Source organism: Dermacentor andersoni, chromosome 1 (genome assembly GCF_023375885.2).
Source record: "Dermacentor andersoni chromosome 1, qqDerAnde1_hic_scaffold, whole genome shotgun sequence".
NCBI classification, from domain to species: Eukaryota; Metazoa; Arthropoda; class Arachnida; order Ixodida; family Ixodidae; genus Dermacentor; species Dermacentor andersoni.
The window spans coordinates 322,838,160-322,865,564 of record NC_092814.1 but is presented as its reverse complement, the minus strand read 5'-3'; the positions used below and the strand labels follow the sequence as shown (position 1 = coordinate 322,865,564).

The following is a 27,405-nucleotide window of genomic DNA, read 5'->3' as shown; positions in this document are numbered from 1 at the left end:
GTCTAGGAACAGCTTAACCAGGTGCGAGGGCGGTACGCATAGCGTGGGAAGCTAGCCGCCAGAATAACTATCTCAAGGACTGCTGCTGACGAGGGCGAAATACCTTCGTGTAATTATAATAACCCTAATCAGACTACTTTCGAAAGAAAAAAAAGGAAACGGCCCAGAGGGCTATACTACGAGAGATATGACTGATAGTTTTCTATTTATATATATATATATATATATATATATATATATATATATATATATATATATATATATATATATATATATGTATTCATCTCATCTAGACATATAATCTCATTAGACATATAATGTTAATTAGTGAACTTTAATGATTGCTTGAATCGCAAACATATCAGTTACAAAGTTGTAGGGCACCTTAAATAACCTCAGAATCAAGCATTTATTTTGTGCTGAAGTGGTCCTGGTTGTTTTTCCCAAGAAAAGCAAAGGCCCGCGAAATACGAAATAGATACGCACTCGCGCGCCGCTATTCAAGCGCCTCCAAGCAACCGTTGAAAGATATACGGCTGCATTCTCTTATCGCCGCATCGTACAAGGCTCCGCAACGTTTATCCATGCGTCATTGGCGTGTTCTCTCGATGCCGCGACCATCACATAGCGTGAAGCCCTGTACCGAGCTGCCGCTGCCAGTAAAGCCGTGTACCTTTGGCTGTTCGCTTGGGAGCGCCTGAGTAGCGGCGCTCGAGCGCCTATCTATTTCGTATGTTGGATGTTTTGTGCGCTTGTTTTCTCGGATATACCAATGAGGCAAAGCTGAGCACTAAACAAATGCTTGATTTGGAGGTTATTTGTGGTGCCCAACAACTTTGTAATGGATATGTTTGCGATTCAAGAAATAATTAAAAAGTTCACTAATTAAAAGTAATTAATAAATATTTCGTGATGAAAAAGATACTGGCCGTAAGTCGGCTACTTCGGCTACTATGCAGTCGGTACAATTTTTTTGTAGCTCTTGGGTATTTTTATAATCTTGGTGCCCGTTGGCTGGGACACCATGTATATGATTAATGGAAGATCCAACGCAATCGCTTGTACTCGAGCGTCTTTCTGAATGTACAACACTATTCGCGTTACACATGCAATTTCAATACAAAAAGTTCCACTGCAACATAGACAACAGGTACCATCAGCGAAAATGACCGCGAATTTTCGATACATACAAGCTCGCCATGCGTTAAGTTACAACGTGACGTTTGTTAGCTGGTGAAACGCGTTCATCGGAAAAGGAAGTGCCCGTACAAATGCCCCCATCTTAAGGAGTTTTATCCCGACGCTATAAAGATCACACGATATCGGGGTGCAAACTCAAACATGGTCGCCGAGCTAGTATTCGACGAAGAGCCGTCGAGCGTCTGACCGTCTTTGGCTGGTGCTTGATGCGTAGGCGGCCGAGTTGTGATGCTGCGAAACAAGGATGTTTCTGCGACGCAAGGCTGTCCTAACATGTCTTATGTTCGATGTACGTGCTCATTACAGTCGTCTGTATCACGTGACCTCCAGCTTCCCGGATTTGGGATCCTTGCCATGCAATCATAACTGTGATTGACGGCACGGTTAAGGATTCGCTCATCTCGGAGTGGTCGGGTCTTGCGTCCGTTAAGCGGAGACTGCGCGGCGACAACGTCGATGTTAGTGGCTCATGGACTTGATTATTTCGCAGTGTCGGAGCATGGCTGCATCGCACTGTCCCACTTTTACGTGGCTTCGTTGGGGTTGTTTTAGGCAGCCTATTTTTTTTTCATCGGAGCTTCGTCTAAATGGCAGAATGTCATTCCTTTGTCTTGGAGACTAATCTTGCGTTGGTGGCCCAAGAGCATTGGTATTTCAACGAACTACAACCGCACGTCCATAGGTTGCTTTATTTAGTTTGCTGGATATGGACCCACATATAAGTCAAGTATTGGCCCAGTGTACTCTGGGAGCTGCAGCGAGAAGCAATGCCGTGGCTACGGCGATCGGCACAGTTGTAGGGCTCTCCAATCAGTTGCAGCCCAACAGTCAGCAATTTCACGGAGTCATTCATCTTGCTGTGAAAGCAAACAGTTGACGCCAAAACATCGTATCATCTCAAGGTAAGGGTATAAGCAATAGACGTGCCCGGCTTCTCAGTGGCAGCAGAGTGAGTAGTCGACAAGTGCGGGCGCGAAGGGGGACGCAGACGCTGAAGACAGTGACGTAGGCCATCGCTGCAGGCTTCAGATGCAGCAATTCAGGGACTGGGAATGGCTGCCAGATCTCCTCTCAGACGACGTCAGCGATTAAGGCTACTTGAGGCTACGTCAAAGAAAACATCTTTAGTAGTTCTTTGCGTGAAACTGTTATGGTGGTCTTTCGAAGTTCGTGTTTGAATTTTTCACCTGAGCGAAAACACCAGGTGACCATTTTGCTGAATGCGATTTTGCGCTTTTCTAACGTATTTTCAATGCGCGTGGCTTTCGGTAAAGTTTTTGTAATGGTCTTGGTTGGTTTACGTATCAGTCCGGTGTAAACCATTTGCTTGAAACCGAATATGAGGAAGAATGCTTTCCTCTCTGATATGTGCGGGGCGACGTGTCTGAATTTCTGCCCTAAATATCACGGTGTTCTCATTCAACTTCAGCCCGCTCCATGGGCATGATGCTCGCGAATGTTTGCAGAAATCCACTGCGAATCTGCGAAACCACAGCTTGTCACATGTACAATTGTTAAACATAGCGGTTCTTGCGCAGGTTTCCGGCCAATTTTCCACATCTCCAAACGGTGATCCGCTAATGATCAGTGGCTTCCTTGGTCTTTGCAGTACACGTCGCTCCGGGTGACACGAGCACTTCCACTGTCGCAGTTGTCTGGGCCACGATGTTCCTAGTCTTCTCGGGCAGAGGTCCGTACTCAGGCGGTAGTCGTTGCCTGTGTCTCGCTCGTTCGTCCATGACGACGTTCACGTTATTTTCACGGCTGGTAGGGTTTATTCGGTCACCACGAATCCCTTCTACGTGATGTTATGTTGTAGCGACGGTGAATGACGCAGTAACAAGAGCTGTGAGCCCCGAAAGACTCTTTATTGGGCGAACCAGCACCCACAATACAAGTTATATTCGGGCAGAAAGACAGTGCCGGGCACATGAGTCGATCGTCGAAGAAATCGTTTGCGATTAAGTAGCGTCGGCTATTGACACCTGGTTCGTAGAAGATTCCAGCGGAATCGTTTGTGCTCGCGTGTCTTCTAGAATGCACAAATGTATTAGGCGTTGAGCGTGCGATTTGCTAGCAAAAGGTTGGACAAGAGTAAACAAAAAAAAAGATAGAATCAACGAGAATTTTTGAGAATGTTCTGATACATGCAGCCGCATCATGCAATGAGCAGTAACTTAAGATATGTTAGCCGGGGAAACGCGCTCACAGCAAGAAGGCATACAACTACGCGTGTCAATAACTAAAAACTATCTCCCTCGCAGGGATACGTTTGTCACATCAGGCAAAAAACTCTACAGCTGTAACTACAGTGGAGCACAAGTCAATATAGACGACTTCCGAGTGAATAAGAAACCGCACTTTAAAACTGACAGAGGTTCCTCCTCAATACAACAACTAAAATATTTGCATTCATAAAATATTCGACAGTCTAATACAGTCTCACTGTTGTCAGAAACATGATAAAGAAAAAAAAACTTTCGGCATGAATACAAGAGCCAAAGAAAACCAAAACAATACGTGCATTGAACAATTTGTAAGGGAAATAAATTTCCCGATGTTTATGTTTATATGTTGTCATAAAAGCTGTCTCTGGAAAGCAGCAAGGCCTAAGGATCTCAATTATTGGGAGATATATTTTGTTAGTTGACAAGATAACAGTGCCTCCTTTTTAAATGATTCCTAATGAGAAGTGTTTTCTTCTATTCACACTGCAGAAATATTAAAAGGATGGTTAGGTAGAGCTTGTTTACTAGTACACTCTCAGACCACTTGCACAACTAAACGAGGTGTCAAGGATCTTGAGCGAACATTTAAACCTTATACTGACACAACACACGAACTTGCAGCCCAGTAGAGTTTGTCTAGAAGTGAGTTTGCTAATGCTATGTTGGCGAACAACATAGTTCTGCAAACAGTGAGCTCTAGCCAGGACTTGCAGTATACTTCGACATTCAAGCAACCCAAATTCTGTTCGAGACGACGTTTTGTCTGATAATTTGGAAAAATGAAGCGGCATCCTTTACGTCTTGCATTTCACTCAGCAGTTTTTAACTTCAAGAAAAGCCCGTCTCTCCACACAACGCGTTCCGACAGTTTGTCCCCCCTGCGGGAGAATGTCAGCGGTTACTTTTTCCTGCAAGGCTTCATGGTCACGTTCATATGCAAAACCCATGGGCGATTTACTTCACTTGCGCGCAAGTCACACTGTTACGACTGCCCACCCGTATGCGTCACGAGATGTGCAATAAGTTCAAATGCATCTCCAAACGAATCTCCACAGAATTAGCACCCAGTATTCTGGCAGAGATGTGCGTCGAGGTTTTCTTTCCTAGTGAACCGAAATTCACACTTCTTGCACTCGTACTGCATTTTACCCTTGTGAATTCTTTTACGGTGTCTTAGGAGAGCAGATGTGTGCTTATAGGAGAGATTACATATGTCGCAAACGCAAGGTCTGTCGTTACTCTGTGATTTGAGATGTATGTTAAGTTCCACTTTGCTTTTGAATGGTTTAGTACACATTTGGCAGATATCGGGTTTCACGCCTGTGTGACTTCGTTGATGTTTCCGCGAACTCGACTCGTCACCGAACGATTTCTTACTTATTTCACATTTGTATGGTTTCTCGCCAGTATGCGTGTGGTAATGGGCAGGTAGATGATCAGCACTGCTTATAAATTTGCCACATGTTTCATATTTGTGTTTTGAATCCTTCACAGACGATTGATTCCATGCTCTCACACATAGGACTTTTGCTGTTCCATTCCTCCTGTTGCAGTAGCATTCCTGCAAATACACGGACAAAGCAGCACAATATAAATGGTCGACTCTTGTTATGAGACGACAAAAACACCTTTTGCCAATTTAGAGGTTGACAAACTAAATCGCGCGTTAATGGTAAGGCGACTCGCTCAATTTGAGCCCTAAGTGACTTCATTGATATTTAGCGCTCGATTTGGGCTCTAGATTGGCAGAAATTGAACAATGGTCCTTTTTGTGTCCTGTGATGCGTAACTGAAAATTAAGAAGTGTCTTTGTTCGAGTTGCAAACATCACAGAAGCGGGACCAGCGATTACACTAGATCATTCAACCAGTCATTTTTAAAAGAGATCGCGCTCGACCTCAGCTACATGTCTATCAAAATCTTTGCCTCATTATATCGTGAAATGAGAATACGTTTAAAGCTGCGCTGCTGAGATATTGCATTAGGGGGGGAATATTCTTGGGGAAATTTTTCAGGATGCTTCTTAAGCTGAAAAGAGTAAAAAGGTTCCGCAGCATGCTGCAGTCTTCTAACACCTGAAAACGAAAGCCTGTTGCGCGCATGCTAATGTATAATGTTGCACAATCGGACGGGTCCGACTTTCTGCAAGACATAATGAGCCGCAGTATGAAGTAAACGTTTGGCATTGTAGATCAACCTTCTCAAAGTCATATGCGAGAACCTAATGCAATACCTAAAGGTCTTTTCGTTCATGATTTTATTGGCTCTCTTTCTTTCCGTCGTTTGCTCGGTCGTTCGTTCGTTCATTCTATCTTTGTTTTTTTTTGTTTCCTTTGTTCATATTCGGCGATTACATCTTTGCTTGCTTGCATGGGTATGAGCCATTCCTAGTGCTGTGTTTACAGGAAACACACTTAAAACCAAAACACACAAACTTTCTTCGACAGCACGTTACTTTTCGCAAAGATCGCGATGATGCTCTCGCATCATCGGGCGGTGTCGCCATTGTAATTCAAAAAAGCATAGCGTGTCAACGTTTACAGCTACGAACGGCCCTTGAGGCAGTGGCGGTTCGAGTTATTCTGCTAAACAAACTTATCACTATTTGCTCACTTTATATACCCCCACATTATAAACTAAGCAAACATGAATTTCAGTCCTTTATAGATGAATTGCCAGAACCCTATGTTGTTCTTGGCGATCTCAATGCACATAACTACCTGTGGGGCGACCCTCGTATAGATGCGCGAGGACGTCTTGTCGAACAGTTCCTTTTTTCTTTTGGTGCGTGTCTGTTGAATAAGAAGGAACACACATATTACTCTCTTGCAAACAGAAGCTATTCTTCCATAGATCTTAGCACAGTCTCCTCGTCTGTACTGCCTGAACTTGAATGGGAAGGTACCGACAACCCTTACGGCAGCGACCACTTCCCTATACTGCTCAGATCACCAAAAAAAAAAACGAATATCCACCACACGCTCCTAGGTGGAAGATAGAGACAGCTGATTGGGAGAAATTTCGATCTCTTGCTAGTATCTCATGGGCTGCCCTGTCTTCATTAGGAATTGATGCTGCAGTCGAGTTCTTTACAGCCTTCATAATAGATGTCGCATCTAAATGCATATCAGAAGTAAATGGCTTGGCGTGCAAACGGCGCGTCCCGTGGTGGAACGACGATTGTAGGATCGCTTGTAAAAAACAGAACAGGGCGTGGCGGTTGCTACACGCTTCTCCCACTGCGGAGAATCCTAGCAACTTTAAAAAAGTAAAATTCCAAGGCAGGCGAACCCGCCGACAGGCCAGACGAGAAAGTTGGCAGAAGTTTCTATTGAGTATTAACTCGTTCAGAGATGAGGCCAAAGCCTGGAACAGGGTCAATAGGATAAGAGGGCAACAAGCATATGCACTCCCTTTGGTAAACACAGAAGGCGATACCCTACAAGATCAGGCGGACTCACTTGGGGAGCACTTTGAGAGCGTGTCAAGTGCCAACCATTACTCGCAATCCTTTCTGAAATATAAACAAATAGAAGAATGTAAGCCACTCATGAGAAAATGTCAACAGAATGAACCATACAACTGTCCTTTTAGTATTGCCGAGTTGAGAGCTGCCTTGAGCGCATGCAAGAGCTCTGCACCGGGATCTGACAGAATCATGTATGAAATGATCCAAAACTTACATAAAGACACCCAAGTTACACTAGTCACAATTTTCAACACAATTTGGGCTACAGGATACCTCCCGGTTGCATGGAAAGAAGCCATTGTGATCCCGGTTTTGAAACAAGGCAAAGATCCTTCCTCAGAGGCAAGTTACCGCCCGATAGCCCTGACAAGTTGCCTTTGTAAGGTATTTGAAAAAATGATTAATCGGCGACTCATTCATTTCCTTGAACAGAGGAAAATGCTTGATCCTTATTAGTGTGGCTTCCGAGAAGGGCGCTCCACAACTGACCATCTTGTACGTGTAGAAGCAAATATCCGAGACGCATTTTTACACAAACAGTTTTTCTTATCCATATTCCTCGATATGGAGAAGGCGTATGATACGACGTGGCGTTACGGAATCTTAAGAGACTTGTCAGAAATGGGCATCTATGGTAATATGATAAACCTAATAGAAAGCTATCTGTCCAGTCGTACCTTCTGGGTAAAAGTCGGTAACGTACTTTCGCGTCCTTTTACGCAAGAAACGGGCGTACCCCAAGGAGGCGTGCTCAGCTGTACACTCTTCAGTGTGAAGATGAGCTCGCTTCGCGCTTCATTACCGCCGGCAATCTTTTATTCTGTTTACGTGGACGACATACAAATAGCTTTCAAATCCTGTAACCTCGCTGTATGCGAGAGACAGGTCCAGCATGGCCTGAACAAAGTGTCAATGTGGGCAGACAGGAATAAATTTAAGATCAATCCTAACAAAAGCTCTTGTGTCCTTTTTACAAGAAAGAGAGGAATGATCCCAGACCCTTGCTTTGAACTGGGCGGACAACAAATACCTGTAAACAAAGAGCACAAATTTCTAGGTGTTATACTAGACTACAGACTCACTTTCGTCCCCCACATTGAACATCTTAAAGAAAAATGTCTGAAAACAATGAACATAATGAAACTTCTATCCCAGACTACATGGGGTAGTCACAGGAAGTGTTTAATGAATCTCTATAAAAGCCTCATTCGATCGCGACTAGACTATGGTGAAGTGATTTATCACTCTGCCGCCCCGAGCGCACTAAAGATGCTAGACCCAGTGCACCATCTAGGAATCCGACTGGCCACTGGCGCTTTCAGAACGAGTCCCATACAAAGCTTATATGTAGAATCGAATGAGTGGTCACTTCATCTGCAGAGTACATACATCAGCCAAGCATATTTTCTGAAATTCCACTCAAATCCTCAACATCCGTGTTTTAATACCGTTAATGACATGACATATGCTACACTCTTTCGCAATCATCCCTCCGTGAGACAGCCTTTCTCGCTGCGTGTGAGGGAGCTTAGTGATGAAATGCATGTCCCACTCCTCGAGCTCCGCCTAATGCCTCCAGCTAAGCTGCTACCTTCTTGGGAGTGGCAGATGATAAAATGCGATATATCTTTCATGCAGGTTACAAAACACGCTCCAGAGATTGAAATCCAGATGCATTTCCGGGAACTGCAATACAAACACTCCTGTACGGAGTTTTACACAGACGCATCGAAGTCACGCGAGGGGGTGTCATATGCAGCCGTCGGTCCATCCTTCTCGGAATCCAATTTACTGCATCCGGAAACTAGTATCTTCACGACTGAGGCCTACGCAATATTGTCGACCGTGAAGCATATAAGGAAATCAAAACTCAAAAAGTCAGTTATATGTACGGACTCCCTTAGTGTTGTCAAGTCTTTGATGTCGTTCTGTAAGCACAAAAATCCTATGATAATTGAACTCTATTCCGTCTTGTGTAAAGCATATGTATCTAAGCAGCATGTGATTATATGCTGGGTACCTGGCCATAGGGGCATCCAGGGTAGCGTTCTAGTGGACCAGGTGGCCACATCAATTGCATCACACACTGTTAATTCTACCGCTGCAGTCCCTGTCACAGACCTGAAACCTTTCTTAAGAAGGAAACTGCGAAACTACTGGCAACGCTTGTGGGACCTGGAAAGAAATAATAAGCTGCATGTAATAAAGCCACAATTAGGTTTCTGGCCTCCTGTAACAAAATCACGCCGGACAGATGTCCTATTCTGTCGTCTAAGAATGGGACACACTTTTGGCACGCATAACTTTTTGCTCACTGGAAATGAGCCTCCAACCTGTGGTAGATGCGGGGAGAGGCTGACCGTCCTCCACGTCCTCCTGGAGAGTCGGGAAGCCGAATATGACAGAAAGAAACATTTTCCCTTAGCATACCGGCAGGACATCCCCCTTCATCCTGTTATGTTACTCGGTGCAGAACCGCTGTTTCATACCAGCGCAGTCCTAGGTTTCCTGAAAGATGTTGTATTACATGTAATTAGTCCATACGTTCGTAGCGCGTCCTCTCTATAGAGGATAGCGCTGTGATAGTTGTTTCGCATAGCGCATGCCTCTCGTCTCTTGGGTTCAAGGGCTCTGGCGAGGAAGTGGTGCTCTTAGAAAATTTTAGCATCTCACATATTTTGTACATTGCATCATTTTTCTCAATGCATTCTAGTGTTCATAGTATTCGTCATTAGTCATCGCCATAATTATATAGCACGTTGATTTTACGCACTTTACTGCGACTATTTTTAGGCCACTTTACAACCAAGTCACATCTTCCATAATACATTAACATTACCACTTGTCATGGCGCTCTTTGGCCAAACCTGGCCCTTGCACCACAAAACACCACACATCATCATCATCATCATGAGCCATATCTGATATCACCTGTTTTTTGTTTTTTTTGTTTTTCTCTTTGATGTTATTTTGATTGTTGTATTTCTTTGTTTTATGATCCCTACCATTGACCCGCACTCGTGCATAGGTCACTGAGCCATCCTTTTCGTTAAAGTTCTTTTTCACTGCCGCTTTTTCCGGGCATGAGCCATTGCAACGAGCCACTGAAGGCTTTCGCCTTATTTATTTAATTTGATATGGTACAAAGCCTAACTATACGCGTGATTTCTAACAAGCATAGGTAGACTGACTCCCTGCCGGACATCATACGTCTCAATTATTCAAGCCCTACATATCGAATACGAAGAAAAACGTCTTCCAGGTCTCATTTTTCGAGCAGTGTTTGTATGAAGTCATTTAAAATTCGACTCGAATTCTAGATGCGCACTGGTCCTACCGAAGCCATCGAGCTGCCGATGCGCACATAATATATCCCCCAATCGTAGCCAGCAGAAATACGCCAAATACTTCGGTATTTTCACGCACAATTGATTAAATATGCCGCAGAAGAAGTTTTTTTTGCTTCTGATCGTCTCGTGCGAATACGCATTACAACGCTCATTCCAATCTTCGTTGATACAATATAAATATACCCGCCGTGGTTGCTCAGTGGCTATGGTGTTGGGCTGCTGAGCACGAGGTCGCGGGATCGAATCCCGGCCGCGGCGGCCGCATTTCGATGGGGGCGAAATGCGAAAACACCCGTGTACTTAGATTTAGGTGCACGTTAAAGAACCCCAGGTGGTCAAAATTCCCGGAGTCCTCCACTACGGCGTGCCTCATAATCAGAAAGTGGTTTTGGCACGTAAAACCCCATAATTTTTTTTTAATATAAATAACCTGTATTTCTCTTTCGTTTCCGTGGCCCGCTGCATTTTTCTCGATGAGTTAACGAACGTTGCAAGCATTGAGTTAAGGCATTACTGATTCGACGACATCTTTCCTTCCGTTTATGCAAGAAAAAAACAAGCAAACAACAGGCTGTAGAGGAGAGGTGCGCGCCGACTGTATGTCTTCTCTCCTGCCTGTTGCTCTCTTTAAATTGGTTGCGGTTGTTGCGCTAATATGCTACCTAATTGTATACTTGTACTCGTTGTTGCGGTTGTTCACAAGACTCATGCGATGCTATGGTTTGGTTTGAGTCGTGGTGTTACCTTCTACGTTGTTTCTAATCACTTCAGCTTGGCCGGCATCGAGACCGGATTATTTAATAAGAAATTAGAACTATCAAACAATGAAATTTTGTTTGCTTGAACCAGGTAAATTCTAACAAATGTATCCATCATATTTTTAGTGTTTAGGTTTGCAAGTGGGAAAAATTATGAAATCGCTAATTTTACAAACAGTGGAAGCAAAGAATTTACAAGGTTACCTACTCGAAAAAAATATATCACAATTCTATTAGCTGCATCTCTTGGAGAATACCAAGTGGATGACTTTCTTTATATATATTTGCAGTTTGCTTGAAAACGTAACAATCTGTGCGAGCATTGGCAGTGATCTACTCATGAAATAGCAAATTTCAGAGTACTGTGTAGTACATGAATTTCGTGCACTTCACATGCGTTATTTGATGCAGTTGATGGAATGGTGGCGTAGTTTTAATGGCTGAGTTGTAAAGATGTAATTTTATTTCTTGAGTTTCTCAATGTTTACTTGAGTGTATGAGAAATTGAACATGTAATTCCTTGAGTTACAATAATATCACATTTCTTTAAATGCCACAAGCTTCAATACTCGTACTGTGTGTTGTCAAGCACATTCATTCCTCCCTTCCAAAGTACTTAGGTAGTGGATCACCACCTAAAGCTTCTTGTTTGCGCCAGCACCGAATTCTCTGAACAGCAACTGATGTTTGGCATTTAGGTGATCGAAAGTTCCATCCCTCGCACGAGTGCGTCAGTGGAAGCGTAATTCTTACAGGAATTTAGGAATGAAAGAATTCTTACAAAAAATCGCTCACCTAGCGTCGTTTCCCGAAGTGTCCAATGTTTCCTCTGTGCCAGTTTGGCTCGTACTGGCCACTGCGTAATCGCCGCTGCCGCTGTAGACGGGAAGTGTGAAACCGGTGCTTCCGGTTTCAGTCTTGTCTGTATGCCCTGAAATCAGAGTTGCTAATTGAGAAGCAAGAAGAATGGGAAGCAAAAAGTTTTCTTAGAGCTACCCTGGGGCTTGTATTGACGGCTCATTCTCACAATTTCGCTCAATAAATGCGAAAGCTTTTCGGAGTTCATTTGCTCTGGCTACGGTAGTGCTTAATTAAACTGCATGTTTTACCATCAAAATTGCTGGGGCAAAGTCCGGCTTAAGGCAAATACTTTAACCCCGAAACGCGGTGAAGGGTTCATGAAAGAGAAAATTGTCAGCCGCCTGGCCATATAAAATTCGTACTTATCGGGCATTATCAAAAAACTGAAGAATGTTTCATCTACTGCGAAGCTCTCACTCGAAGAAACCCGAAAAGGTTGTCTTTGTGCATTCGTGGTGTTCGCTCAGTTTCGGATGCCTATGGCCATGTCAAGGATGGATCCAGGGTCGCGTTCAGATTTGTAAAACGTTTCTTTTTTTGTACAAATAAAAAAACATTGTAATAATGCAACGCACCGTGGGAATCAACGTGATGCAAAGCGTTTTGTAGGTACCAGGATATGGAGCATTTTTTGGGGTTCCTCGAAGCCTTACGAAACGGACACCAGCGTGTTCCAGTAAATCGAGTAGTTCAGTGCGTGACGATATGAGCACGATTACCACATCGAAGAGGATCGTATGACGACAACGGCATGACTACCGTAGACGTCTGACACGAATTTATACCTGCCAATAATTGGGTTCAGCAGAGGTGCTGAAGAGGTATCATCGAGAGAGATGGGTATGGCGACGTAATCTGCGCTAAGCATTAGCCTTATACAAAGGTATAAAGTGCTTTTTTATGTATTTATCACACCGTTCATGTTAAAACGATGATACCACTTGTACCAGAAAAATTAAAATGTCCAATCTATTCGACCTTGCCCTATCATGAAGTCGGTAGAACGTCGCACAGGTTTTACGAAGCATACAAACTTGCACGTAATGCACACACCATACGTTTCACAGATATGGGTGCCTCTAGAACTATAGAAGCACGCCTGTAAGTACGGTATAATTTCTTTTAAATCGTGGTGAAATGCGGAACCCGGCTTTTTGCTAGATGGAAGACGTGCGAGTCGGTCATCGGTGAAATACTAATTGTCCTTTTCTTGTAACCGCCGCTGACAGGTATCGACCTACCATGATTCGTTGATTTAACTCGTACGATATCGCACTTATGCAGAAGTTTTGGTTTCATTGGAGATCCGCAACTCAATGTTACAACGGCGCTAAACAGACGAACACAAAAAACATGCCTGGAATGACAAATTCTACCGGCGTTAAATGAAACGCGAACAGCGGTTCGCGTGCTATAGTTTGCGCCACCATCATTACCGCTTTCATACGTCTGTTAAATGTGCATCAGGAATTGCTGAAGCATAACCTACGAACCATACTTGCGATTAGAAGATGTTCGTAGACGTACGAGTCGTTTTATCACGACAGCGAATAATCTGTCAGATCTTGTCACATGTGAACTTAAGTTCATGCGACAACAGTTCAATTTCGGGACTAGGAAAACATGCAGAATCTTCAGCTCAGATTGGCAGGCGCAAACCCATGAAGCTCCGAGCCAGCAGTGATGCTGATCGAATGGGTCATGTGCCCTAGCAGACGTTACATTCCTCAATAACGTTGACGGCGAGACGTGGCATAACAGCTGGCCAAAAACCTTCTCAGACTTACCGAAGACGGTGGACGTGTTTTCAGCCAGTTGCTACTGTGTGTTGCCTTGTTGAAACCTGGTGCTCTCGCAAATTCTAGAACACAAGACAGATATTCACATGAATGGTAAGCCTGGTGTGGGTAACAGGGGTCGAAGAAAGTTCAACGTTTCGGCAAGGGCACGCAACTCATGAGGTACACAGAGATATGTAGACCGCCAATATAGACATGCGAACAATTCGTACGCAAATATATTGCTCTGAGGCAATATACCGCCAGCTATGAGATCAAAATGAAAAAGTATTTTGCCAAGATGAATGGCGATGCCATTACAGCAATAGCAAGGTATTAGATCATTATGCAAAATAAAGCTTGCGCAATATAGACAATGTAATGTCCAATAATAACTCACTTATTAACCAAATACTTATTGTGTCATGTGCGCCAATACACGCATACTACTTAACCTAGCGACTACGAACACTCGTAGTCACAACAGTGGCTTTACGAGGAAAACCGGTAATGGAACCTACAGGTGCTTGTCCCAAAGCGAACGTTCCCTGATGCCGCTCCCTTTTACACTTGATTTCCGAAGCACAGATCAAGCCATCTACAGCACTTGGTGAGCGGGAAGCCAGTGCGTACGAAGGAGTTCTCCGCTCGCCGTCTCTTGGTCACCCCCCCCCCCCCCCTTCCCTCGGAGAAGTTCACGTGACTTTCAAGGGTCTGCCTGGGCCTCACATGTGCCGTCAAACTTAGGACAGAACGGTGGTGGTGACGATGCGAGCAGTCCTCGAGAGTCGCTATCGTAAAGTTTCTGACAATATTACCTATAGGGAAATTTGGTATTACGGTTTATACCAGTTCGATAACGAGCGTTGTGCCGCCGCCTTTGAACTGCCGGGATATTGGTGTGTGAGGCGCCGTCTAGAACGTGGCATGTCCTGAAACATGGTCGTGGCTTCCTAGATAAAGGTTTCTTCAAACAAAATTTCCGTAAAATGTTTTCATTAATCGTCATTTGGTCTTTCAGTACTTTTGACCCACCTACAGTGCATAAGCATACGCTGACAAACTGTTGCATTGCTAACGCAAATCTTGTCTGTTCTCCAACTTCACCAGCCCGCAAGCCCTTTATGCGTTTCACATAGGTGTGCATCCCAGCACAAGTCACCATAATTCAATAACATTTTATTTGTGTAATTAAGCAGTTGGTGCTCTGTACGTACTGTACTGCTCTTTACGTGCTGCTTCAGTAAACAAATGAACCCTCAATAAAGACGAAACGGTGCTTGCCAGGCCCGCATTCGAGGTCTTTTGACTCTGCGAGAACAATGCTCATCCATTGTCGCCACATCCCGCTTTGCCATGCATCCAACGAAACGGTGCAGCACCAGTTTTCTTCTAATACAGTCAGAACCTCTATGGCACCTGTATTTCCACGCAACAAAGAGGACACTCTTTCTTAAGCGCCTATTGCGATTTATGTCCGAGGTAAAACAGTTGATTTACAGAAGCTGCGAGTACGGGAAGAGTCGTCTACGCAGGCGCTTTAGAGGCTAGACATATTCCGTGAATAGGCGCGTAAAGGTATACACTATCATTTATATCGGGTGCTCATTTTGAGGCATCTTGGCATGCAGCAAGCTGTTCAGAGTGTAACAAAGGTCGTTGATCTCTCGCCAGAAACTATCGAGACTCTTCGTAACGTGTTCCGCCTGTCGTCTCAAACTCGTGCGTAAGACGGCGGCGCTGGCCATTTAGTGATTGTTCATGGCGGACACATGTACACCTGTCTAACCATCCGAGAAACCGCGTATCATTTGTCGACGCGTCCCAACCGAGCTACCAAACCCTGTTTTGCCGCTCTACGGCAGCTTGTTCTTTTTCTCAGACGCAATCCTTGACTAGCTACTAAATGTCCGCCGTAGAAGAAGATAACCCAGGAAACTGGTGCCGCCACCGCACCAAGTGAGAGTACGCGATGTGGTAATGAATAATGGCGAAAATAAACATTGCACTGCTTGCATTTTCGTTATAAAATATTTACAGTTTGTAGTGACCCTGCAGACCCACTAAGTATGAGAACTGGGAGCTAGAAACTTAACTTTTCATTGGGCAAGCTTCCATCAATCAAAACATGTAACTCTCAAGCACAATGACAGCACTCGGCAAAGTCGGCGATTGTCGAAAACTGGATCTGTGGGGCAAGCGCATCGGCGTTTATACAGGGTGTCCCAGCTAAATTAAGCCAGAGTTTAACAAGGTGCCGATGCATTCTAAGGGGACCCGACCAAACGCATGTTACTGACTATTGAATGAAGTTTCACTATTTGTCATACTGCTTAATTACATAATTAGTTAAGATTATTTGACAAGATCCTCAGGCAATGCGGTTATGCTAAAAATTCTAATAAGAAAAATTGCTGAACACTTTGCAACATGCCCAATTAAACATTGTTTGTTAGTTAAATGTGATTTAATGGCGCAGAAGCGGCTAAGGCTATGCTGCGACAAACACGAGCTGTCTTAAAATCTAGTTTAGGAAAATGAAACATCGTCTAACTTTCTATTAGGCATTAGTGTTTTTCCACTTACTGCATATGACAGCGAAATATAAAAAGAAATACGACGAGACATCCCCGCATGCCATCGTGATTGCAGAGCTCCCAAACTCTCCGCATACCAAAGAACATAGCATCCTGCAGAGCATGCTGACGCTCAAATGGCGATAGGACAGTGACGCTGGCGTTGGCTGTGTGACTCACGTCGCCGATCTGCTTCCCTCGCGCCGGTTCATGATAGCGATGAGCAGGCGCAGCGGCAGCCCATCCGACTAAATGCTATGTTCCTTTGTACGCGGAGCGTTTGGGGGCGCTGCAATTACGGTACGCATGCGGACATGTCACGTGATATTTTTGTTATTTCACGAAAATCTGCAGTAAGCAGAAAGACACTAACGCCGAATAGATTAGAACGTCTGAAACTGCCTAATCGGACGTTTTGCAAAGCGCTCTGCAAGTTTCTTATCGGATTTCTTTTTGCCTGACTTGATTGCTTCTGAAGTTGGTTAATTAACATTGACTAATTATGCAATAAATCAAGCACAATACCAAAAATAGTGCGACTTACTCCACAGCAGAGTCAGCGCTGCATTTGGTCGCGTCGTCTTCGAGTACACTGGCATATCTTCAAACTCTGCAGACTATATTGGAGAGTGAGGACAGAGGGTCCTGATTTGAACCGAGACGTTTAACTTGCTCTTGCACTGGCGAAATCGAACCAAGCACATTGACGTCACTTTTAACATATATTTCCTGCTCTCTCACCGGACAGAAAGAAAGGAAGCGCTGATTGGGATCAAGAGGGGGTCGTCTGGGCCGGTCAGGATGCTGCAACTTGGTTACACAAGCTCTTCAACTTGCCGTCTTATCGGTATAAGGCGCGCATGCGCACTCCGCCTAACGTATCCCGTGTCACAATTACTTATCGTGCAAAGCGAGAACTCCCTCTCGACGACACGTTCAAGTACGGCAGGCTAAATATCTGCAGCTGGATAATGCCTAATATTTTACTTATTGTGGCCATTTGAACGTTTTTGTGGAGGCAAGAATATTTAGGATATTGCCACTACAGTAGTCAGGGCAGTGCAAAAAAGAGACAGGAAGGACTAGAAGGCATACTGGCTGTAAGCACTGTATGTTCAACGGCTCATTACGAACGCAAAACGGATGTACTCCCCAATGTTCCTGTGTAGGCCATCAACAGACTATAGGAGAACTATCAAAAAGATTGGTCAATGTACATAACTAAGAATCCTATTGCAGACACCAGATGAGCTTGGCAATAAATGTGGAAGTGTTAATTCATGGGCCAATGCCACTGAACTGTGCAACGGAAAGCATCAAAGCGTGTTAGAAGTGCGGACTGTATGGATAGCGCTGCAACGATTGTAGCTAGGTGCACATCTTCCCTATAACTGCGCATGAATTGCGTGAAATTGAAAGAAAAATGCGATAGAACTAAAAAGCGGAAATTATGGCATAGACTTCCTCAGAATGACCGTCGACGCTACTGCAATTAGTATTCAAACTGCAGGGACAAGCCGCACTGTTGATTAGGCCTTCGTTTAGAACATGACAGGGAGGAAGGGAGTTGGCTAAGAGTGTTTATGATTTTGTTACATCCACATGCCTGAGTCTCTGCGCTGTCGTACGTCACAGAAAATAATAAACGCGGATTCCCAACCACCGGAACTAAAGATTTGAGTTTCATCATCTTTGACTTCGGAGGAACTACAGTGCGATTGCATAAGCGTAATTTAAGGAACTGATCTTTATTGTCTGGCATCGTCAATTTTATCAGTCGCGCCGTTAAAGTTGCAACCTTCGTCAGGCCTGCGAAATAGGTTGAGTAGATACTGGCGGAACGAATGATGCTTCATGTGTGCAAGGAATGCTAATCGCCTTACAAAAAAGAACATTCAGTTGAAGGGCTGGTGCTTCAGTATGGTGCGGTATGGTATGGTAAAACTTTATTGAAGTCCTGCAGATCGTGAGTCTTGACGAAGCATGGCATAGATTTTCTTGTTCACAAACCATTACAATTTTGAAGTAGTGGCATACTCATTGGAAATCGTTGGGTACTAAAGCTGTCACTCCGTCGACACTAATATAGTTGTTTTAGAAGCGTATAGTTGGGTAATTTGGTAAAGGCTTATGGCAGCAGAACGCCAGCAACGACCCAACAATTTGGTGTCTCCTTGCCTTACATTTTAATTAATTAGTTAAGGTTGTTTATGCTGCGGCTGTGACTTGGCTTGTTTGGTATGAAGTAACCAAGAGCGTAAATATAAAGTATTTTGGGCTGCCCCCCATTGTATGCTGTGACTTCTGCAGTCGGCCGCAACGGGATACTTTGGCTGCTCCAAACCTGCTGCACGCGAGCAATTATCGTACTGGGCCGAAAACGTGGTATGATCGTTACGACCCTCCCGTAATTCCATTTACGAGTGAATAGTCACTGCATGGAATGAACAGTCCCGGATTATTGCCTTATCTAGGACCGCCATTTACCAGCTCACCTAAACAACAACATATCCATTCAAAAGCTTCTGCTGCATAGGTTATGTATCAATTTCTGTATATTAAGATAAGCACAAATTTCTGAGTAAGGACAATTATAAGCTGGCTTATGCGGATGCCGTCTTGACGGCGCTGGTAAAGTGCATTCTTGGAAGCGAAAAATGTGCCGCTGCCACGGGAACTGTAGGGGCTATTTCCTGCGTTTGTTGTAAAGTGTTTTCACAAGTTCTACCGGTGGCAAATGGCCATCGCCTACGTACCGTCGACGTTGTAAGTCCTGTCGGTTATCGGCGTGGGCTGTGTGTTCCACTGGTACTTCCAGGCGGCATCAGAAATGGTGCAATTATTAAAGTATTATTCAGACAATTACTAGCTGCGACAAAAATGGTTCAATTTATGTTTTATTAAAACAATGTTCACAAGAAGCAAAGTCGTGTTTTGTAATTGCGCTACTTGCAATAGTTCGTTCTCACCAAAGACGGACTATACTGGCTGGCATAGGACGATCTGCACACTCGGGGCAATATACGGTGCAGAGCACTCATCGATCATAGTCGAAACGGCACCTTCACTTGCACGAACACTGTCACTTTAACTGTTAAAGTGCTTACAACAGGTCCTCTGAAGTTTGCTGTATAGAATGCTTGCTCCACTTGCCACAGTGACAGAATCTAACAATAATTTTGGAGTAAAATCTTTATTCACGGAACATGTTATGGTGGACGTAATTATGACGCAAACCTACGCTAATATTGAAAAATTCCCATTTGTACCCACCTTATGTGATTAGGCGTCGCCGTGGGGAATGTGGCGTTCTTACGCCGATTATAAGCACGACTCACGGATCCGGCAGCTATGATGAATAGGTCTTATTTTAGGAGGTATTTGAAATTATGGGCTCAAATGACTTGCTCTGAAGAATACAAACAGATTTCTGTCTCTTAGCCAAGTAAGAATTTGAACACTTACGGACAAAATAACGAGTTCGAATGAAGTCATGGTGAACTAGAATGGTGTTCAAAAATATTTGTTTTCAAGCGATGATAAGATTGCATCTTTGTCACTCGCCGGAGCCTATCTCAGAATTCTTTGAAGGATATTGTTTATCGTGAGAATGGCATGAAAAATATCCTAATAACGATACAATGCTTAGCAAGGAAACAGCTGAAAAGCGACGTGCTACTGCATTTGTTCACAAATGGTAAAGGGTACCTTAGAATACCACGACTTTTACATATTTATCGGTGAGGAGCAACGTCGCCCCCGTTTGCTATTTGGAAAATAAAACGATATAAAACCCAGTAATCTAAACTTGACTTGCCAAAACATTATTAGAAACAAATACCTTCATCGGCCATACAACTTCAAGCGGGAAAAGTGTGTTTTCTCTGTAATGCCTATTTGTTGCCCTTAAGCAACGCATGGAAATGGAATAGCAACCATTTTAAACCAACCTGTGGCGTTTCATCCACAGGTTGAAAAAAATAAAACTTTGAGCGGGCAGTACTGAACAGGTCACAGTTTCTTTTTAATTGACAAATGGCAGTATTGTGGACTCTGACGAGCTGTCTAGAAAACACGGCTCAGCACACCAATTGTTCACTGCGGTTAAAACTGATTCCGAGGTTTTTCGTGCAAGAGCCACGACTTGATAAAATCCTTAACACACTAATGGACTGAACATAAATTTTCACTACCGTAGTTTCGGTAACTATCACATAAATGCCAATACCGGCTTTCTGGCAGTGTTCGTTCATCGAAATTCGGCTGTCGCACCTGGGATTGAATCCGAGAGTTCGAGCTATGGCATCCCGTGGCGGGTGTGCAGTGCAATAATTATACATAATCGAAAAATATTTTCTGCTTTAAGTACGTTGGCTTCATGTCCTGAGAAATCTTATCCTGACCGCTAAACAGCTGACATTGCACAGAGCATGGCAATATTTTCGCATAGCCCGTGCATTGACGCGTCTAGATCTAAGAATGGCTTCGATCTAAAAGCACAAACTTCCTGTCAAAAGGACAGGTTTTAGGTGGGAACAAGGGTACAGATATGCAAGCCTATCATATGGGTCGTGTCCAAGGCTAGCAGTATTGAATAAAAAATTAACAAGCTGTAAAACTCACGTCGTGTATGTGCTGTTACGTTTCGCCTACAACGCGCGGTAATGCCGGCGCGGATGCAACGGACGCCGGGGCTTTGTTCAAAGCGGCGGACATTTTGGCCCGTTCAACGACGCCGCAACGCCTACCCGCCAAGCGTGTCCAGGCGTGTTTCAGTGCCACGTGTCTTCGTGTGTGCGTGTGTGTGTGTGTGCCCTCGCTTGTCAAAGCGCGGCAGCCGGGGAGCGGAGTTCCCCGAATGAGGAGCCTGGACGTCTCTCGGCCCGACAGTTCGCGCCGTCGTGGGCTCCTGCTGCGCCGTCCCGTGACCTTCATCCCGTGACCTTCCCTCCTTCCCTTTTGGACCGCGACGCCGAGGGTATAAGAGCAGCTGCCCCCGGACGTCAGAAGAGAGACTCCGATTTGTACTGTAGAGTTACGTGCTCTCCCGTCTCTCCACTTCGGTCGACCTGACCGGCCGCTCTTTTGCTATGTTAGAATAAACCAGTTGTTCTGTTACCAGTCTTCTCATGCTTTGCCGGGACCTTCGGATGCTTCCAGTGCCCCAGGCCGCCAGGCCAACGCTACCCTTGGGGCTTGCGACCCATTGGCAATAACGGGCGTCAGCACCGAGACCCCAACAACTCGTGCCAGCGGTACGATTCCAACATCTGGTGGCAGCGGTGGGATCGCGACAACGGAGGCCAGCAGCGAAGAGATGCGGTTGAATGTATGCTGAGCAGCACAACGACCATCCGGGAGCAGCGCAACGAGCCCTGTGTGATGACTGGTTGCCTGCAGCGGAACGACTGCGCTGAAGTCTTGGCTGCGAGGTTTGGTGAGTGCGGGACTTTCTTCTTCTGAGTTTTGCCAGGCTTTTGTTAGTGTTAGAAACAGAGCTGGTAATTGGGGTTGTCGTTGCTGCCGGGTTAGTTTGCGGCAAGACAATAGTAGGCAGTAGAGAAAGCAGCATTCAGAGCAGCCATGGATTTGAAGTCGTTGCGCAAACCGATATTACTGGAGCTTGCAAGAGAGTTGGGTCTGGATGTCTCAGACAAACTCAGAAAACCAGAACTGCTAAGGGCTATTCTTGAGTTAGAAGCTGAGGATGACGAGCTGTCGGATTGCCTTGAGACCATTGAGGAGCGGGCAAAAAGACATGAGCGCGAACTTATAGAGCAGAAAGAAAAAGAAGAGAGCGAACACGCTTTGGAATTGAAGCGTCTCGAGATAGAGATGGAACGCGCTCGTAATGGAAGTCAGGCACACGGTGCAGGAGAACGAGTATTGTTCAAAATGACTGACCTGATGCGGCCGTTTAAGCTTGGAGAGGACATTGGTTTGTTCCTGGTTAACTTTGAGCGAACGTGCGAGAAGCAGGGGTTCTCTCGGGAAACGTGGCCACAGCGCTTGCTCACTTTGTTACCCGGCGAGGCGGCCGACGTAGTCGCTCGCTTGGAGAGAGAGGAGGCAGAGGATTTCGACAAAGTGAAATCGAGTCTGCTAAAAAAGTACCGGCTGTCAGCGGAGGCGTTCCGCCGGAAGTTTCGGGAAAATGAGAAAGGCAAAAGTGAGTCATATACAGAGTTTGCGTACAGGCTTATGTCAAACATGCAGGAGTGGCTCAAAGAAGAGAAAGCGTTTGGTGACCACGAGAAAGTTCTGCAGTGTTTCGGGCTAGAACAGTTTTATAGTCGGTTACCTGAGAACGTGCGGTATTGGGTCTTGGATAGGCCAGACGTTAGTACGGTGGCTAGAGCCGCTGAGTTAGCCGAGGAGTTTGTGACGCGTCGGGCTCGCGGAGCTAAGGACGGTCAAAAGGGTGAATTTGGCTCCAAGTTTGAGAGGCCGAAGTTCACACCCATGAGAGCAAAGGGGGATACACGTAGTGCGGATGCGAGTGAAAGCAGTCCGACCGAACGTAAGGAGACGGCGGCAACCGAAGCCGAACGCAGAAAGCGGTTCGAGGCGAGGCAAGCGCGCCTGTGTTATACGTGCCAGAAGCCGGGTCACTTTTCGGCGCAGTGCCCAGAAACAAAACCAAAAGTCGTGTTTTTTTCATTAGGCAGCACTGACGAGAACATCAAGCTTCTCGAGCCTTACATGCGAGACCTCCTCGTAAACGGGAAAGAGTGCCGAGTGCTTCGCGATACCGCAGCTACGATGGATGTAGTTCATCCCTCTTACGTAGAACCCGATATGTTCACGGGCGAGTGCGCATGGATCAAGCAAGCAGTGGAAGCTCATAGCGTGTGTCTGCCGGTAGCAAAAGTGCTTATTGAAGGACCTTTCGGAGCACTTGAGACGGAGGCCGCAGTGTCATCTATGCTGCCCCCCCAGTACCCGTACCTATTTTCGAACAGGTCCGATCACCTCCTACGCGAGAAGGGGCTTTTGTTTGGTGAGGCTAGCGTTCAGGCCTTAACCAGATCGAAGGTTCGGGAGCTCGCTGCAAAGGCGGTAGATGCGGGACCGACGTTGTTGAACGATGAGAAAGGGTCAGAGGCGCAGCAAGCCGGTATTCGGAGCACGCCCGAACGGGATAAAATTGAGCCTGTAGCGTTAAAGGCACGAGATACTGGAGAGGAAATTCCCGATGCGGGAAAGTTAGAAGAGCTTCCGGGACTAGGCTCAGAGACGAAGGAAAGAGCTTTTAGCGCCCTAAAGAGCGCCCTAACAAGCCAGCCTGTGCTACGATCGCCCGACTACTCAAAAGGGTTCGTTGTTCAGTGTGATGCTAGTGAGCGAGGCATGGGCGTTGTACTGTGCCAACGGGAAAATGGAGAAGTAGAACACCCCGTCCTGTATGCTAGTCGTAAGCTGACCAGTCGTGAGCAGGCGTATAGCGCCACCGAGAAAGAGTGTGCGTGTATCGTGTGGGCCGTTCAGAAATTGTCATGTTACCTAGCCGGCTCGAGGTTTATCATTGAAACGGATCACTGCCCTCTCCAATGGCTGCAGACCATCTCTCCCAAAAATGGCCGCCTCCTGCGCTGGAGCCTCGCTTTGCAACAATATTCCTTTGAGGTGCGTTACAAAAAGGGGAGTCTCAACGGTAACGCCGATGGCTTAAGTCGAAGCCCCTAACGTGGGAATCAGCCTCAAAATTGCTTGTTACTGATGTTTTTCTTCCTGAGGCAGGATTTTTAACCTATTGCTTTTGTGTAGTGTTTCAAAGTGATGATGTGCTTTCTAGTGCAATTTTTCGATTTGTGGACGCGTTCTGAGTGCTGCTAAACCACTGTAAGGAACTAGGCAGCAGTAAAAAAGGGGAAAGAGCCTGGCAGGGCTTAGTGAGGGTTGTGCCGTGCTTGCTGACTGAGCGGTTGACTTTTGGCGTGGTTCTAACGCTTGCCGGAAACGAGAACAAAAATGTCAACTCTCCCGAAGTCACTTTGCAGTGTCCTGTGTGCACCTGAACGTGAGAACGAGGCCTTCTCTGTGCACTGCGCTCAAGAAACGCCAAAGGACGCCCGACTTCGGTTATGGGCATCATCGAGCGACATCCCTCCGGACAGCGGATGCAGTCCCCTGACCATCGGGATCTCCTTCCCCCGGCGGGGCGGTCTGTTACGTTTCGCCTACAACGCGCGGTAATGCCGGCGCGGATGCAACGGACGCCGGGGCTTTGTTCAAAGCCGCGGACATTTTGGCCCGTTCAACGACGCCGCAACGCCTACCCGCCAAGCGTGTCCAGGCGTGTTTCAGTGCCACGTGTCTTCGTGTGTGCGTGTGTGTGTGTGTGCCCTCGCTTGTCAAAGCGCGGCAGCCGGGGAGCGGAGTTCCCCGAATGAGGAGCCTGGACGTCTCTCGGCCCGACAGTTCGCGCCGTCGTGGGCTCCTGCTGCGCCGTCCCGTGACCTTCATCCCGTGACCTTCCCTCCTTCCCTTTTGGACCGCGACGCCGAGGGTATAAGAGCAGCTGCCCCCGGACGTCAGAAGAGAGACTCCGATTTGTACTGTAGAGTTACGTGCTCTCCCGTCTCTCCACTTCGGTCGACCTGACCGGCCGCTCTTTTGCTATGTTAGAATAAACCAGTTGTTCTGTTACCAGTCTTCTCATGCTTTGCCGGGACCTTCGGATGCTTCCAGTGCCCCAGGCCGCCAGGCCAACGCTACCCTTGGGGCTTGCGACCCATTGGCAATAACGGGCGTCAGCACCGAGACCCCAACAACTCGTGCCAGCGGTACGATTCCAACAGTGCCCAAAGTAGATGAGGCGCCCGTAGTACCGCCACAGCTTGTACTTGCAGTTGCCTCGTCCGTCATACTAAACTCAGGAGGCGTGCATTCGTAGCTTCTCTCATCAGTCACGCCTGGTGTTTCGATGCCGTGTAACTGGCGTGTATATTCACCAATGCGCAATGTGGATTCACCGCGCATTCGCACTCAATGCCAAGAAAGAACGGATACTAATAAAACTTTTGTCACTTCGGGATTTCGATTAAAATGATACCGCACGGCTGGAAAAAGACGAGACACTTGAGTCCGGGACTAGCTTGACGCGACTGTGCAAATTTTCTAACTCTAGGAGAGGCGCCCCGATAAACCTTGCCATTTTTCCTCCGAATGACCTACCCAAACTAACCTCACAACAACAAAAACAAGAATGTACATTTATCGGATGATATCGCTACTTTTTTTCATGCTCCACTCAAAGTGAAGTGCACATCTTGCTGAGAAGAAATTGTTGCTCGTTTAAGCACTCATGGAACTGTACGAGGTATACAAGCTAAGTTATCTCGAATTAGCCTATGACTACCAGATGCTGCAATTCTGCTGACTGCTGTGGCACTCTCTGGCCCAGTTGAAATGAAGCAGGTAGTTCTTCTCTCCTGACGAGTGGCGCTCGCTTTCTTCTGTTACCCACAAAGTGCAGTCCTGTCTTCGCCAGCCTCTAGCAATACAGAACTGCAACTACTTCGCACTTGCCGCGCTTCTTCGATAACAAACGCGCATGCACCGTGCATTGCACTAGCTCAGTCATACCTCGCAAAGTGGGTACAGTTTTATGTGATTGCTCCAAAGTTGTGAATTGCGTTTCACGTCCGGTATGAACAGCGGTGCAGTCGTTAAACAAAATACGTTACTGCCCACTCCGCCGCTCGCATATTTGTGTTGCACAAGCTTTACCCAAAAATGAGTCACAAAAACCAAGTTCGCAACCTTTATAACATTTCCGAGTATGGAGCCACTATAGATAACGGGCCGCGAGCACAAACAAGCCGAGTCAGCAGTCGAATCAGTTTTCCTTGTGCTCTCGCCGAGAGGGGATTCCCGCCCATGGTTTCGCCGTCATTTCAATTACAAGGGGGACGGGTGTGATTTAGTCGTACTTCCAGTGTTTCAGGAAAATGCTTGCGGTACAAAAGTTTCCGCCGCTGGAAACAGGAATGAATGTATTGAGAAAAAATCGAGGAAAGTGAGGACGTCTATCGTTGTTGAGCTTGTTCTATATCGTGCAGGTTTCAGTATACTATTTGTATTTGCTGTAGCTGTGCCAGTTGAAAATAATATATACTGAGCATCAACTGGTGATTTTACCACGCTAATAGCTCAGACAATGCAATTTAATGAATTAAATTGTGTCTATTTTCATTGCGTAAACAAGAGTGAAAAGTCTCGCCAATTGGGTGATTGCAGCGCAAGAGCAAAAGCAGTCTTTCAAAACGACAGCAGTCTACACTGACAATTTGCTGTTGTCATATAGAAAGCCTACAGATGCTTATTACGTGATACAAGCAAACTGCAGTAATTGATTTCTTCAAGAGAACAGATGGGTGGGCTACAGTTGGTTACACAAAACTTGAGGCAACGCGTGAAAAGGCACGTAAGAAACAAAGGGAAGCGCTGTCCTCGTTCACTTCTCTCGCTTTACATCGCTTTCTTGCACTTTGTCTCAAGGAATTCATTTCTTGCTACTGCTCGATACGGGTATACTTTTGGTTTGCAATAACTTTCGGAAAATATGTGCGTGACAGTATGGCCTTCTTCGAGTAATATGTGCTCCAAATGCTAAACGGAATGGTATTTATTTCCGTGCCTAGTACATTCAATGCTATCTAAGTAAATCTTTCAATGAACATTGTTATCAAGGGCAAGCATAGCTGGGCATTGTTCAAGTAATTACCTAAGGCTCGTATGTAAATTTCTAACTCAACTTATGCAACACCTTTGCCGCTGCGTGAAACTGTCTAGCAAATACTTTAATTGATGCAATATCTTATTTGAAAATGAACCGTTACAGTGTTTGTACTTCATTGGCACGAAGTAGATGCTTGCTAAGCGTGTTAAACACAGTTTTGTTTGGCTGTCAAAGAAAAACGTACCGCACCCATAGTTAACATCACGATTTGCTGCCCGACTCAACGAAAATATGAATTGCGATAAAGTTCAGCTTTTGAAACTTTCCCCAGCTTTCCCTTCAGCCTGCCCTTGTGTAGTACGCTACGACTCACCTTTTTGATTCGATAAAATTTTCCGTGCTTGGGTATCGACGAAGTAACGAAATATGCGCCATGTTTTGTTTTGTTCCTTTCATGTCTTTTTGGAACCCTAATTTCCCTGGGAAACCCGTCTTTTGCGT

The 27,405-nt window shown here is 45.6% G+C and overlaps 1 long non-coding RNA gene across 1 annotated transcript; it reads right to left on the bottom strand.

Annotated features, from left to right (window-relative positions):
* Window positions 1-11,805: 11,805 nt before the first annotated feature.
* Window positions 11,806-19,053, bottom strand: LOC140215348 (uncharacterized). Its single transcript, XR_011892301.1, has 3 exons — window positions 18,977-19,053; window positions 13,654-13,727; window positions 11,806-11,936 (listed from the first exon to the last, which is right to left on the bottom strand). It is a non-coding gene; the product is annotated as an uncharacterized lncRNA (long non-coding RNA).
* Between the last annotated feature and the right edge of the window lie 8,352 nt (window positions 19,054-27,405).